This window comes from Schistocerca piceifrons, chromosome 8 (genome assembly GCF_021461385.2).
Source record: "Schistocerca piceifrons isolate TAMUIC-IGC-003096 chromosome 8, iqSchPice1.1, whole genome shotgun sequence".
Lineage (NCBI taxonomy): Eukaryota > Metazoa > Arthropoda > Insecta > Orthoptera > Acrididae > Schistocerca > Schistocerca piceifrons.
The window spans coordinates 364,623,826-364,638,574 of record NC_060145.1 but is presented as its reverse complement, the minus strand read 5'-3'; positions in this window follow the sequence as shown (position 1 = coordinate 364,638,574).

The following is a 14,749-nucleotide window of genomic DNA, read 5'->3' as shown; positions in this document are numbered from 1 at the left end:
TCGAGCCATTTACACTTCTGGGAACCTAAACATATACTTGGACCTTCCTCGACGGTCTGCAGTGGCTCACCGTGTAAAATGCTTCCCATAAATCTAAGAACACGAAATCTGCCTGTAGCCCTCCATACATGGTTTGTAGGGTATCATGTAAGAAAAAGGCAAGCTGTGTGCCTCACGAGCGATGTTTTCTAAATCAGTGCTGATTTGGGGACAACAGATTTTCAGTCTCAAGGAAAAATTTACTATATTCGAAATCAGAATATGTTCAAGAATTCTGCAGCAAACTGACGTTAAATATATTGCTCCGAAATGGTGCTGGTCCTTCTTTTACCTTTATTATACAAAGGAATCACTTGCGCTGCTTCCCAGGCGCTTAGTACTTTTCACTAAGCGAGAGATTCATAGTGCACCATTCACAACCTGTATATGCTTGCAATGCTCCTCACGAATTTGCCACAAGCTCTAAAGTTGTGTTGTGCCTATACTTATTCATGTGATTTGCGTTTCCCAAAATGCTGGGCTTTTGTCATCTTACGAGAAACTAATCCACTCATTGCCTGTTTCACATTGTCTATAGACGTTGAGAGAAAGCGAAAACAAAAAAACAAAAAAATTAATATATATCTAGGACTACAAACAGAAGCTAAGTGTATAGCAGAGCATACGTTGAATACCTGTACAACTGACTCCTTTCTGTTCCATTCACATACCTCATGCACTATTCAATCATATATTCATTTACATATCGGATATCGTTGATCCCATCATGGGACGTGGAACGAGTTACGTTTTATATTTACAGGGCAAAGCAACTTCTGACGGCAACTAGCATACAGTATACTTATAACAGACCGAGAACTATGATCATGTTCGTCAGTGTTCCTTGATTCATTACATGTTCCCACCCCTAGCCGTATGAGGGGACATCCATCATTAACAAACTTAATCGTTTCAGTGGTCCAGGTGTTGCAGTGGTGAAGGGCATAATGTGCATGGCCATACTGACCTCCAAGTATTATATAACGGTACACGTTAAAATGTTACTATACAGCTTAGCCATGCGCATTCATCACTGCATATTTTTATGAATGATAGAGAGCGACCGCATCGGACAGTGCAGGTGGAGGAGCTCATGGAGAGAGAAGATATTCGGCGAATGGACTAGCTTGCTCGTTCCCCCTACTTAAATCCCATCGAGCACATGTGAGATGTGTTGAGGAAAGGTGATGCAGCAAGTCCACATGCACCAACTGCTGTTCTTGATAAGAAATAATAAGACAACAACAACAAGCATCTATTACGACTAAAGTGATTTAATAACAAAAGATAACTCTTCTTAATAAAAAGTAATACAACTTCTCAGTCACTAACAGGCATATGCCTATAACACGCAGTGAATAACCGTAGTGGGACGTAAAGACATGCCATTGTTAATCCCTAGTGACGGATTTGGAGCTTTCGGCATAGTTGGCCGACAGGTACGTTACAGCAAATCGCTGGAAATTCGTAGGTCCTGCTGCGGTGGCTTCCGACCAGGATGTGCCTGATGGAATGCTAAGAGCAAGAGTATGAATGGGCTGAAAGCTCCGGTGGAGCGAAATGCGGACATGTTGGCTTGCGCCGCCCTACATAGCCCGAGATCGTCGGAATAAATGCCAATCCAGTTCCATACATGTGACACAGGGGAGGAAATAGTGCCCTGGCAGGGGGGATGTCTGCTGGCGGTTGTCCTGCCGTCCACCGTCCTTGTTACGATAGAAGCAGTCTTGAGAGGGAACGCCTTGTAAGTATGGAAACCTGTGACGCTCTATTGTCTTAGGGGTTGCCGATCCAGTAAGGGGAACGGCGTTTACATGGCGCCAACGATCATCTAGCATTTGTCAACCACACTGATTGAGGAATCGAACGCCCTACCACAAGAACACCTCATATGCCTTGTGGCAAGCATGAGAGGGTGTTGCAGAGTAAGCTTTGATATCCGTGGTAATCACAAACGCTGTTAAGAACCGTGCCTGCAATTTATAATGTTGAGGCAGATATCATAACTATGACCTGAATATAATTATTGTCTGTGAAGGTAAACGTCATTTCTGTTCGTGTGATTGTGTTATTTCTGTCAGGTAACTTCTGCACTAGGGCAGCTTTTTGTGACTGGACCAAGTTTCATTGAGCTATGTTACTTGTCAGTGACATCTTGCGAAAGTTACTTTCGTCCGCAAGTTTTGTACACCAGTTTACCTCCAGTCTACTGAGATAGTGAGGTAATACTTTTTATTTACATAAGGAACTTCTTTGATGGTATTCAAAATCTTTCACAAACATCATTCAAGCGATGTACAGATTTTTTTCTTAACAACAGGTAGGTGTGTCGATGTTTCGGCGTCAAACTACATAACGAAATATCCGGAATCAAAACTAGCCTGGTCCTACGACTCTTACCGGCCACTCGTGTCTGTATCACCTCTTACAATGTTTGTTAATGTTAAAGAGGCTGAATTCCATCTTGATTCGTAGTCCACGTTGAACTATAGGTGGTTGGTAAGTTAGTCCGAAGTTTGGAAGAAGGTAACGACGCACCGCCTTCAATTACGGCCAAGGGTAGTGGTGCACTGTTGTGTTCAAACAAACCTTCCTGTTGATGACAGTGTCTGTGCCCTGTGCAGTTTCGTTGGCCAGTCAGTACAAACAACTTCAGAACAGTGCACAGAACACCGTCGCCACGTTAAATATCACGATTTCGACAAATCTGCTGCCGCCGCCGAAAACAGTATCGTGAACAAACATATGATTATGTCTGACAAAACGGAAATGTTACCTACACATCTACCTACTGGTATTCTGTCATCAGTGAAGCTAACCAAGACAGTGGCTACACAGTTAGGTGCAGCTATCATTCTGTAACGTATGAGACACGTATACTCGAGACTGGTAAGAGGTACAGCTTTTCTTCCATGGTTAAATATAAATTCTATATATTAATTATAGTTGGAATGCGGCATCGTATGGCCTAAATTGCTACAAAAGTACACTAGCCAACGACTACATTCCTTGTAACAAACTTTTCAAAATCTGCGCCATGTTTTATTTAACATCGAAGGATCATAATAACTATGACATAGTGAAATGAAAAATAATTTCATTATACAGCAATGATATAAGTCTATAAGATTACATATGTCATTTTTTGCCTGATTATTTCATCAAAATCATCTGAGAAAGACTGAATATCAGACGACAAGCGCGAAACCCGAAAGAGTGGCTTTTAATTTTTTATGGGAAAAGTAAGAGATTCAGTGAAAAACTAGCCCCTGAGATGGTTGTAGTATTTTATCATCCACATAAGGGGCTCTGGAAAGCCCTATCTTTCCAGTGTTAAAAGACATCTTATAAATTACGTGTTTTCTCACAAACTTACTTCAGCTAGGAAGTAGAAATTTTCACCGGTTATATATTGGAGTAATGGCTACAGCTTAACACAGAGATTTTTAAAAAATGGTTCAAATGGCTCTGAGCACTATGGGACTTAACATCTGAGGTTATCAGTTCCCTAGACTTAGAACTACTTAAACCTAACTAACCTAAGGACATCACACACACCAATGCACGAGGCAGGATTCGAACCTGCGACCGTAGCAGTGTCGCGGTTCCGGACTGAAGCGCCTAGAACCGCTCGGCCACAGCGGCCGGCTAGAGATTTTTAAAAATTTCAATTCTATTGTAATGAAAATTCACTACCTCTTGTGGCAATTTTTGTTTATAAATCCGACAATATACAGGTTTCTGGAAAAAAGGCTGTGTTAAGTTACGCAGAAGGAACTGTGCAACATTTCCCGAAAATGTGAAGCAAATTGGTTTTGCAGATCATGAGAAAACATGTGATTTGTATGAAAAAATAAAACTTTTGAGAATCGAGTGACAAAGTTTGTATTACCCAGGTCTATGCGATTGATTATCTTCATCTTTTGCAAACCCCTCCTCCAGCTTCCTCTGTGTCCTCCTCCTGTTTACTCAACAAAAAAAAAAAAAATGGTTCAAATGGCTCTGAGCACTATGGGACTTAACATCTATGGTCATCAGTCCCCTAGAACCCAGAACTACTTAAACCTAACTAACCTATGGACACCACACATATCCATGCCCGAGGCAGGATTCGAACCTGCGACCATAGTGATCACGCGGTTCCAGACTGAAGCGCCTAGAACCGCTCGGCCACACCGGTCGGCTCCTGTTTACTCCGTCTTGTATTTCTATGCTATTTACAACCCTGTCAGCAGCCAGAAGACGTTCCTTGTCTAAAGCAAGCATCGCTCGTACCATGTTGAAACCTATCTCCGTTCCCATATTTCGAAATACTTTGCACTTTACAACGTTGCCATCATTGAATGTAGCAACAGCATCACACGCACCATAGTGAAGTCTTTCTGTTCCAACAAACATAGCCTTGGGGATTCGTGACCATATAACACCATTTATATTCTCATTGGGGGTTTGAGATTTAACATGAACAGACTCTTCCAACAGTTCACGTTCTGCTAAATATTTGAAAATGGTCTTATCACCTCTATTATCGCATCTGGCAGACTACGTTTGTGAGTGTATACTTCGCCAGTTAGAAATCCCTTGTGGTACTTAAGAGCAATTGTTTTATCCTTTGGGACACAAGTAACGATGGAGACTTTCATTAGGTGAAAAAAAAGAGAGAGAGAGTCCAAACAGCCTTCTTCATTTCATCTATACTGTTTGTTTTTCCTTGTAGACATTCCATAATACACTCCTGGAAATGGAAAAAAGAACACATTGACACCGGTGCGTCAGACCCACCATACTTGCTCCGGACACTGCGAGAGGGCTGTACAAGCAATGATCAGACGCACAGCACAGCGGACACACCAGGAACCGCGGTGTTGGCCGTCGAATGGCGCTAGCTGCGCAGCATTTGTGCACCGCCGCCGTCAGTGTCAGCCAGTTTGCCGTGGCATACGGAGCTCCATCGCAGTCTTTAACACTGGTAGCATGCCGCGACAGCGTGGACGTGAACCGTATGTGCAGTTGACGGACTTTGAGCGAGGGCGTATAGTGGGCATGCGGGAGGCCGGGTGGACGTACCGCCGAATTGCTCAACACGTGGGGCGTGAGGTCTCCACAGTACATCGATGTTGTCGCCAGTGGTCGGCGGAAGGTGCACGTGCCCGTCGACCTGGGACCGGACCGCAGCGACGCACGGATGCACGCCAAGACCGTAGGATCCTACGCAGTGCCGTAGGGGACCGCACCGCCACTTCCCAGCAAATTAGGGACACTGTTGCTCCTGGGGTATCGGCGAGGACCATTCGCAACCGTCTCCATGAAGCTGGGCTACGGTCCCGCACACCGTTAGGCCGTCTTCCGCTCACGCCCCAACATCGTGCAGCCCGCCTCCAGTGGTGTCGCGACAGGCGTGAATGGAGGGACGAATGGAGACGTGTCGTCTTCAGCGATGAGAGTCGCTTCTGCCTTGGTGCCAATGATGGTCGTATGCGTGTTTGGCGCCGTGCAGGTGAGCGCCACAATCAGGACTGCATACGACCGAGGCACACAGGGCCAACACACGGCATCATGGTGTGGGGAGCGACCTCCTACACTGGCCGTACACCACTGGTGATCGTCGAGGGGACACTGAATAGTGCACGGTACATCCAAACCGTCATCGAACCCATCGTTCTACCATTCCTAGACCGGCAAGGGAACTTGCTGTTCCAACAGGACAATGCACGTCCGCATGTATCCCGTGCCACCCAACGTGCTCTAGAAGGTGTAAGTCAACTACCCTGGCCAGCAAGATCTCCGGATCTGACCCCCATTGAGCATGTTTGGGACTGGATGAAGCGTCGTCTCACGCGGTCTGCACGTCCAGCACGAACGCTGGTCCAACTGAGGCGCCAGGTGGAAATGGCATGGCAAGCCGTTCCACAGGACTACATCCAGCATCTCTACGATCGTCTCCATGGGAGAATAGCAGCCTGCATTGCTGCGAAAGGTGGATATACACTGTACTAGTGCCGACATTCTGCATGCTCTGTTGCCTGTGTCTATGTGCTTGTGGTTCTGTCAGTGTGATCATGTGATGTATCTGACCCCAGGAATGTGTCAATAAAGTTTCCCCTTCCTGGGACAATGAATTCACGGTGTTCTTATTTCAATTTCCAGGAGTGTAGTTCTGTATCTTGTCAGTTACACTGTCAGTTAACTTTCCCTTCCTTTACAACCCTTTACCATTACTGAGTTTTGGTTTTCGGTGCAAAGCTTTCAATCGCCTAAGTCTTCACTGTCAGTTAACTTTCCCTTCCCTTACAACCCTTTACCATTACTGAGTTTTGGTTTCCGGTGCAAAGCTTTCAATCGCCTAAGTCTTGACCCCACTGGTTTCTGTACGTGTCCAGTATTATTCTCAAATTTGTGCTCTGCAATATCATCACCATAGGGCTTCAGTACTTGAAAATATTTCAAACGTTCGGAATCAATGACACAAAGTTAATTTACATACCACACTTTATCACACGCAGTAGAACGTTGAAAAATACTAACAACACCTATCACTTCCATTCCTCCACTACCGCCACTATAGTTAACTGTGCATTTATTTTCGCGTGTACCTTCATTTTTTCGTGTACACCTACAATATTTAGACATTAGTGCTACATATAAAACTTTCGCGTCATACAGACTGGTGGTAAATACACCATGAAGAGATGCGAGTCCCCCATTTATGCCAGTTCCATCGAATGCAGCAGTCAAGTCTTTATCACTTTTTCTGTTACTGACCCTTCAATAGCTTCCTCCATATATTATATACAGACATATTTTAATTTAGACCGTATAAATTATAGTTCATAAACATAATTGGGGGACCAGGAAGATTCATCATGCTACAGAAAACAGCACCTGCGCTAGCAACCTTACTACATGTAAGCAAGCCATAAACAAATCTAATGTTGTGTTCATAGATTTGGCTACCATTTTCTTCATTTGTGGCTACTGCAACACTGTTGCAAAAGGTGGTCATGTATCAACGCTTACCACACTTCATTTCCTACGTGGTTCTTATAGAGTTCCAGACCGATATTTAAGGCACTGAATACATATTTTACATAACTTGCAAGAATTCCGCTGAGAACTGATATTATATGTTTCATTCACATCAGACTCGTCCATAAAACATTCATACTTTTTTCTAACGGAATCAAGCTTGCTTTGCCAAGTACTTTCTTCCTCACTTTCATTGCAATGGGCAGTTGTAGCAGCAAGGTTAGGTTCACACACTTGGTTAAAGTCTTTGTTGGGTTCAAATGGCTCTGAGCACTATGGCACTTAACATCTGAGGTCATCAGTCCCCTAGAACTTAGAACTACTTAAACCTAACTAATCTAAGGACATCACACACATCCATGGCCGAGGCAGGATTCGAACCTGCGACCGTAGCGGTCGTGCGCCTTTAACTGCTTGGCCACACCGGCCGGCAGTCTTTATTGTTCATGGTAATGACACCTACCTTTGGCTTTCCAACATATCTCCTTTCCTTAAAAGCTTTCAGAGAATTTCAAGTCACTTTAGGTTTACGCATGATTATCCTTTAATAAAACAGAGACTTCAATGAACAGAATTCACTACGAATATTTTCAGGATTACCAAAGAGTAGATGAATGTGAAACACGAAAATCGAGCGAGCGATGTAGCCTATATCAAACTACTACAGGTTAGCCACAACAGTTATTTCGTAACGTTTATTTTCTCTCACATCACTATAATGTACACGATGAGCAAGCAGATTCATGACTACAACATGTGATAGCAGTTTAACAACGCCACAGTGGGTCACACCCAAAGAGAACATACTTCAAAAATATTTTAAAAATAATTGTAGTCTTCTGAACTAAATAAACTACATATCAATTGAAAGGGGATATTCCTTAGAATTTTAAAGGCAAGCAAGTAAAAATTGAACATTTTATGATTTTGAATCTTTCCGGAACAGCTTTAAATAGTTTTCTTACGCACATTAACTAATTTGAAGCTTTTCTCTCCATGCATCATATGTTAGGTTAGGTTAGGCATAGGGCAACCAACACTCCATGTTGCGTACTGCAGTACGGCAGAAAATCGTATCATCTTTGTATCGCTGTCGTCGCCAAGAGCGAAGCAGTTAGGTCGATTGAGCTACGTTCGTATCTACGTACTACATCTAAGTGAGTTGCTTAAGCTTCGTATGGCGAGTTTGCACCGTGTATCACATTTCATTTCGTATCGCCTCAGTGAGAATCGCACATTAATGATAGCGAGAAGTAAGCCCTTGATGCTGAAAGGCTACAGAGAAATCAACTGTTTCATCTATATATTTAAGAAAACAACATTGATAAAAACGTCCTTCAGTCATAGACATCAACATATCTTCTTGTAGTACATGGAAGTTCCGTGATTACGTGGTGCTTTCATGACGTAATTCGGTCAACTTACGTAACGCCCTTCTGAGATCCGATCCCTAAACATTGACAACGGTTTAAGTCGCAGAAAGATACAGATTAACATACTAGACGCGGCAAGAACTCCCTGAGGCATTTATGCATGTCCAGATACGGTTCCATCTATTCATGCATCATCTGATGGAAGATCAAGATATTTTCAGCACGGCGGAACGATACCGTACATCGCCTTCAGAATCTTGTCATGAGTACATTAGGTATTTGGTGAATACGACACTGTCATCAGGGCCAGTTTGGTCTCGTGGCGACTTCTATAACCTGACCTTGCTCCCTTCCATTTTTACCCGGTGGATCAACAGAAAGATGAGGAGTACTCGGATGGTCTTCACACACTGGAAGATCTACAGCATAACATTTAAAAATGACCAACAAGAGAGGGAGGAAGAGAGCACACACGCCAGGCAACTAAAGAAATGTAAAAGTCGAAGGTCCCATTTAGAACGGATGAGCAATGAACTTTCGTCAAATTGCTACACAGATATGATCCTAAAAGTTTTCGCAGGCTACGTTGACTACACAGAAAATAAAGAGACGAAGTCAGAAGTTCACAAGAAATCGAGATGCGTAATACGTGAACTGCAGTCACTTAGAAACATGCACAATATGTTATACGCTTGGGCTTGGTGAATGTTAACTACATTAGTGGAGACTTCGAGGGCCACATCCTGTCCGCATTTCTGCGCTCGTATTTGCCAGACCAAGTTCCACCCGCGGAGAAGTTGCCAGACGCTTCTGGAGACACAAATATTGTGATAACTCTGGTAATCCGCTTCAGAGGCAGGGTACGGCCAGCGCACGCACGCAAACAGCGCTCTTCCTGCTGGCGGCGCCACAAGTCACGACGAATTCCGGTCGCCTCCGGCCCGCCTCCAGTCCGCCCCCAGCCAAGTTGAGGACGAAATGCCACGCCGACTCGGCTCATCAATCACGGCCGGAGCTGCAGTAATGGCCTGTAAACAGCCCAGCAGCAGCAGCAGCAGCCGACTGCTTTCGTCTCCTGCAGTGTCCTATCGCGCTCCCCATCGGATTCTGGGGTCCTCGGCTTCCAGCGCCCATCGTAAATGTTTATCTGTTATACCCTACGTATAGGTACCAACAACTATGCACATCCGTCGTCGGTATCATCGCAGACGTTCACATTTATGGGTACGTATTAGCTCCTCTCCATCACGTAATCTTTAGGCGCTCTCAGCGCTGTGATCCATCTAATGTGGGAACAGCTTACAATAAAGCACCTACTCTTGGTTGTTCTTGGTATCTACAAGAACGTATACTAGTAGGACAAAAAATTATGACCCCTACTTCATGTCGTGATGATTCGAATTTTTGAACGTAATTAATTGGCGATTCTACGTGGCATAAATTTGACAAGTCGTTGGTAAGTTTCTGGAGGTATGTAGCACCAGTTGTCTATGCCCAGGTCACCGAGCTCCCGTGAATTACGAGCTGGTGGCATGTGGGTTTGTCGCTGCCGCCCCATAGCACCTGAGATGTGTTTCGTACAGTAAATATAAGGCGAAATTAGGGGCCAGGACTTCACTCCTCTGCCAAGCTCTGCACACCACTGTAGCATCATTGTGAACTTGTGACGTGGACAGACATCCCGCTAAAAGATGACATCGCCATCGGCGGAGACACCAGCCATGAACGTGGCCGTCTTCTAGCAGCAGTGTTCCCTTGAGGAGCGAAGCGTTCCTAATGACCGGAATAAGCAAAAACCTACTGTATCTCTGAAGTCAACAGTTGTAGAATTTTGTAACTGCATTATGCTCGCGTATTATTACATTTATGGAAACCGAAAATCTCTGTAGAAGCTAACATGGGGTCCGAAAACAACGATCGTTTGAAAACTGGTTCACTCTGTTTGTCCACGAGACACAGAAAGTAGTAGATGCAGGCGCCCAGATAAATACCGTGTTCGTTAATTTCCAAAAGACATTCGACACAGTTTCGCACCCCTGTCTAGTGCACAAAAGTACGAGCGTATAGAATATTGGATCAGCTGCGTAAATGGACTGAAAAGTTTCTAGTAAAGAAAACACAGCATGTCATTATGAGCGGACAGAACTATTCCGACATAAGATTAACTTCCGCGTGCCAAAGGAGAGTGTTGCAGCATCATTACTTTTCACAGTATATAAAAGGTGATTCAGGTGGAATGTCACATAATCTGTGAGGTGATTCTACATACGAAAATAAACCGAGAAAGTCCTGTGAACATGCGTCTGATTTTAGATCATTACGGAAGTGAACCATTTTGGAAAACTATACACATATGAAGACTAGTGTGAATATTACTTACCGAAATTCTATGTCGGCACTGCGGTGAACAGAATAGTGGCGGAGCAGATGACTGGTCCATCCTATAAGAGGTGTTTATAAAATCCCCCTCCCTCTTCAATCCACTTGTCAACGCGTTGGAAGGTGTGTTGCGTTGCACGTCTAACATCATCTCAACGGGCTTTAATGCGAGCAACGGCGTCAGTAATGTGAGCGACAAGTTCTTCACGTGTAACCATCTTCGCAGCGTACGCATCCCAGTTTAACTTGCCCAGTAACAAGAAGTCTGATATGGTTAGGTCTGATGGTCTGGCAGGCCAGTTAATGGAACCACCACAGCCAAACTACCGTTGATGAAATGTGTTGTCCAGATACTGGGATACTTGTCTGTTACAGTTATTCGTCGATCAGGCATGTTGCAGGTACATTTGCCGTTGATGTTCTAATGTCACGTCATCCAAAAAAGCTCGTCGTTGTTCTATCAGGAAATGTGCATAAGATGCAGCTGTCATGCAGTTTGGTGGGAACGCAGGCCCTATCCCCAGGCCATGAGTTATACCACACCAGTCGCTTACTGAGAACCCAACCCCGAATTTTGTTTCCCTAGTGGCGTGTGGGTTCAATATCGCACATATGTGAGAAGTGCGGGTGTTCATGATACTTTTACGTGTATATGTAGCCAAATCTGTAAATAAAGTGTACTTCTCGACGTCTCTGTGTAGAGTCAACGTTTCACATCATTGTTGTCTGCTTACTGACTGACCTGGATGTAGATGGAAATGGTACAAGGCCTCGGAACGTAATTTACGCCACACTCTCGTTTGTGAAATATCGAGATGACGGCTAATGCCTGTGTACCGGTGGTGGGACTCCATTGTACCACTGTAATAATTTCCTCCGTTTCCTGAACTGACTGGACGGCCTCACGTTCTTGATGTTATGTGTGCACTGGGTTGTGACCCGGATTCACGTAATGTTCGAAAAACCACGGGAAATACCATGGCACAGGGGTTCGTAGATAAGGGAAACATCTCTGTTATTCTGCCACAGCTGCACGGGCACTAACATTACGTATCCGTACACACACAACATGTCTGCGTATTCTGCATGGGTGAAAGTATGCAGCATATTTGTATTCACGGACATAATGGATTTCCTCAATTAAACAGCTCTCAAGAACGACGAGCGCGCTGCCTCACCATTGCTCAGTGATCCAGCCCACGATTTCACACTGAGTACACTTGCAGCTGTTGTCGCTCCCCCCCCCCCCCCCCCCCTCCCTCACCCCTGCAACGTCACAGTGCAGTCATCCGTTGGAGAGCCCCCACCTGCTGTTGGCTGGATCAGTCATATGGCCCACCATTACAATTACAAATTTGATTGCATACGAAAAGCGCATGCGTCAATCCTAGAATACTTCTCATGTTTGTGAGACCCAGACCTAACAGGACTGACAGGTGATATTGAACGAAAATAAACAAACGCAGCTCAAATGGTCATACGATTGGTTGATCCATGAGAGGGAATTACATAGATGCTCGAAAAAATTAAATGGCAGACGCTTGAAGACTGACTCCAACCATCCAGCCAAAGCAAGGTACGAAGTTTGAAGAAGCTGTATAGAGTAAGGATTCTGGGGATATACATTTAAGTATCTCTCCTGTAAGGAATACAGTAAGAAGATGAGACCTACTTTTAGCCGCACAGAAACATTTAAGCTATGATTCTTTCTACGCTCTACTGGTGAATAGAAAGGTAGAAGACTTTTGTACACAGTACAATATGCAGTTCTTGTGTCGTGAACTTCACAATCGTTACAGACTATGGATAAAGATATTGATAAACGTACAAGTACATTCAAATCACCATACAACATCCGGAACTTAATTTCGGTCGTTCCCCTACACGAATCGAAAGGAATTTTCGAATGGTTAATTTGGAAAGAACTTGGCCGATTTACTTACAAAACGTTTTTATGAACTGCTGTTTTCGTGCGACTGAAACTGGATTAAACAGTTCATCTTCTCCATCACAGTGTGAATCACAGATAACACAGCCTGCTGCGGAGGCTGAGCGGTTCAAGGCGCTACAGTCTGGAACCACGCGACTGCTACGGTCGCAGCTTCGAATCCTGCCTTGGGCATGGATGTGTGTGATGCCCTTAGGTTAGTTAGGTTTAAGTAGTTCTGAGTTCTAGGGGACTGATGACCTCAGATGTTAAGTCCCATCCTGTTCAGAGCCATTTGAACCATTTGAACAGATAACAGTCGTATGAGGATGGGGAAACCAGTAGACACATTCTTCCGATTACATTAAAGTGCGATTTGAGTCCCCATAATGTCTCTTGTGTCATACATTCATTCTACGTGAAAACTGAAGTAAATGTGATATTATAAACCCGTTCTCGTTGACTTACGTACGATGGTTGGAGGCTGTCTTCAAGCATGCTTAACTCATCTTAAAAAATTTGCTTTATGTGTAAAAATAATACTGAAAAGAATTAGTCGAACTTCAAGCGGAAACCAGCGAGTGTTATAAGCACTATGCAGAATAGTCCTCTCATTAAGTGTCCACATATAATTATGAATAAAAACACACAACACTGGTGTAATAATCTCCGAAATTTATTATTTATTCACTAAATGCTTTTAGGCTGTTACACAATCTTCAGATAGAAGGATAAGGGTATGGTGGGGTGAAATTATGTTGGTGAAAGATGTTAAACTAGTGCATCAACAGAGTACCTCCAATTCTGGAAATGAAAATGTTAATGTTAGAATTAAGAATAAAACAATATTTATTATTTCAGTGTAAATAAGACAAAACATGTGACACATTGTCTAACGAATTATGGGCAAATTACAAAATCTGTTCTTAGAAGGAAATAACAACAACGAAGTTTGTTGGCATATTCCAAACAACTGAACAAAATAATCTTCTCTTTAATAGGTCATAAATTACAAACAGAGAAGGCATGATAGTGATATTAAGCAGAGAGTGAAGAAGCTGTGATTATACAAAGTGACTTTTTTAACACAACAACAGAAACTATAGTAACTGAAATAAAGGAACATGTAGTATGTGAATAAGAAGGACATTTTACCAGTTAGTGAAACAAATAATTAATATTGTAGAATATAACACAAGTGTTGCGTGTGTTTTCATTCATAATGTATAAAATATTCTACCGAGAAACGATGGAGCAGTAAAAAAAAAAAAGGTCTCAAATGGTTATAAGCACTATGGGACTTAATATCTGAGGCCGTCAGTCCCCTAGTCTTAGAACTAGTTAAACGTAACTAACCTGAAGACATCACACACATCCATGCCTGAGGCAGGATTCGAAGCTGCGACCGTAGCAGCAGCACGGTTACGGACTGAAGCGCCTGGAACCGCTAGGCCACAGCGTCCGGGTACGGAGCAGTCAAACAGAACTATTATTATTGCGTTTTTCGTACCCATCATGTGTTATACATAAGAGTTTTTCTTTTACAAAAGCATGTTTGATGCCTTAAAACTACAATGTATGCTTGTAGACTACATACGAGTAGGAATGTACGTTTCGATAACAGTACGGCAACAATAATACTGGATAACATGCGGGACGTTCAAGAAACCTTCCCGTTTGCTTCGATCACTGTTAACATTCACTGTTACGTTGTGACACTCAACCTCCTCTCACATATGACGGAAGCCGCTGTCCGTGTACCACATACTGAATGCTGCTCAGAGTTAGTATGGGTTTTCGTGTGCAGAAGTACTTGGCGAGCTAATTCTGAAATACATGCAAAAACAGTTCTGTTCACTGTTCTGGCTCCTGTTCTGTAACCACATCCAGTAAGATGAGCGGAAAACTAGCTCACGGAACGAGCTTACGTCTCCTGAATTTTGAACCTAATTCAGAGAAAGTAATCTCTGTTCCAGAGGCAGCGCTTCCATAGTCGGAGCGCGTG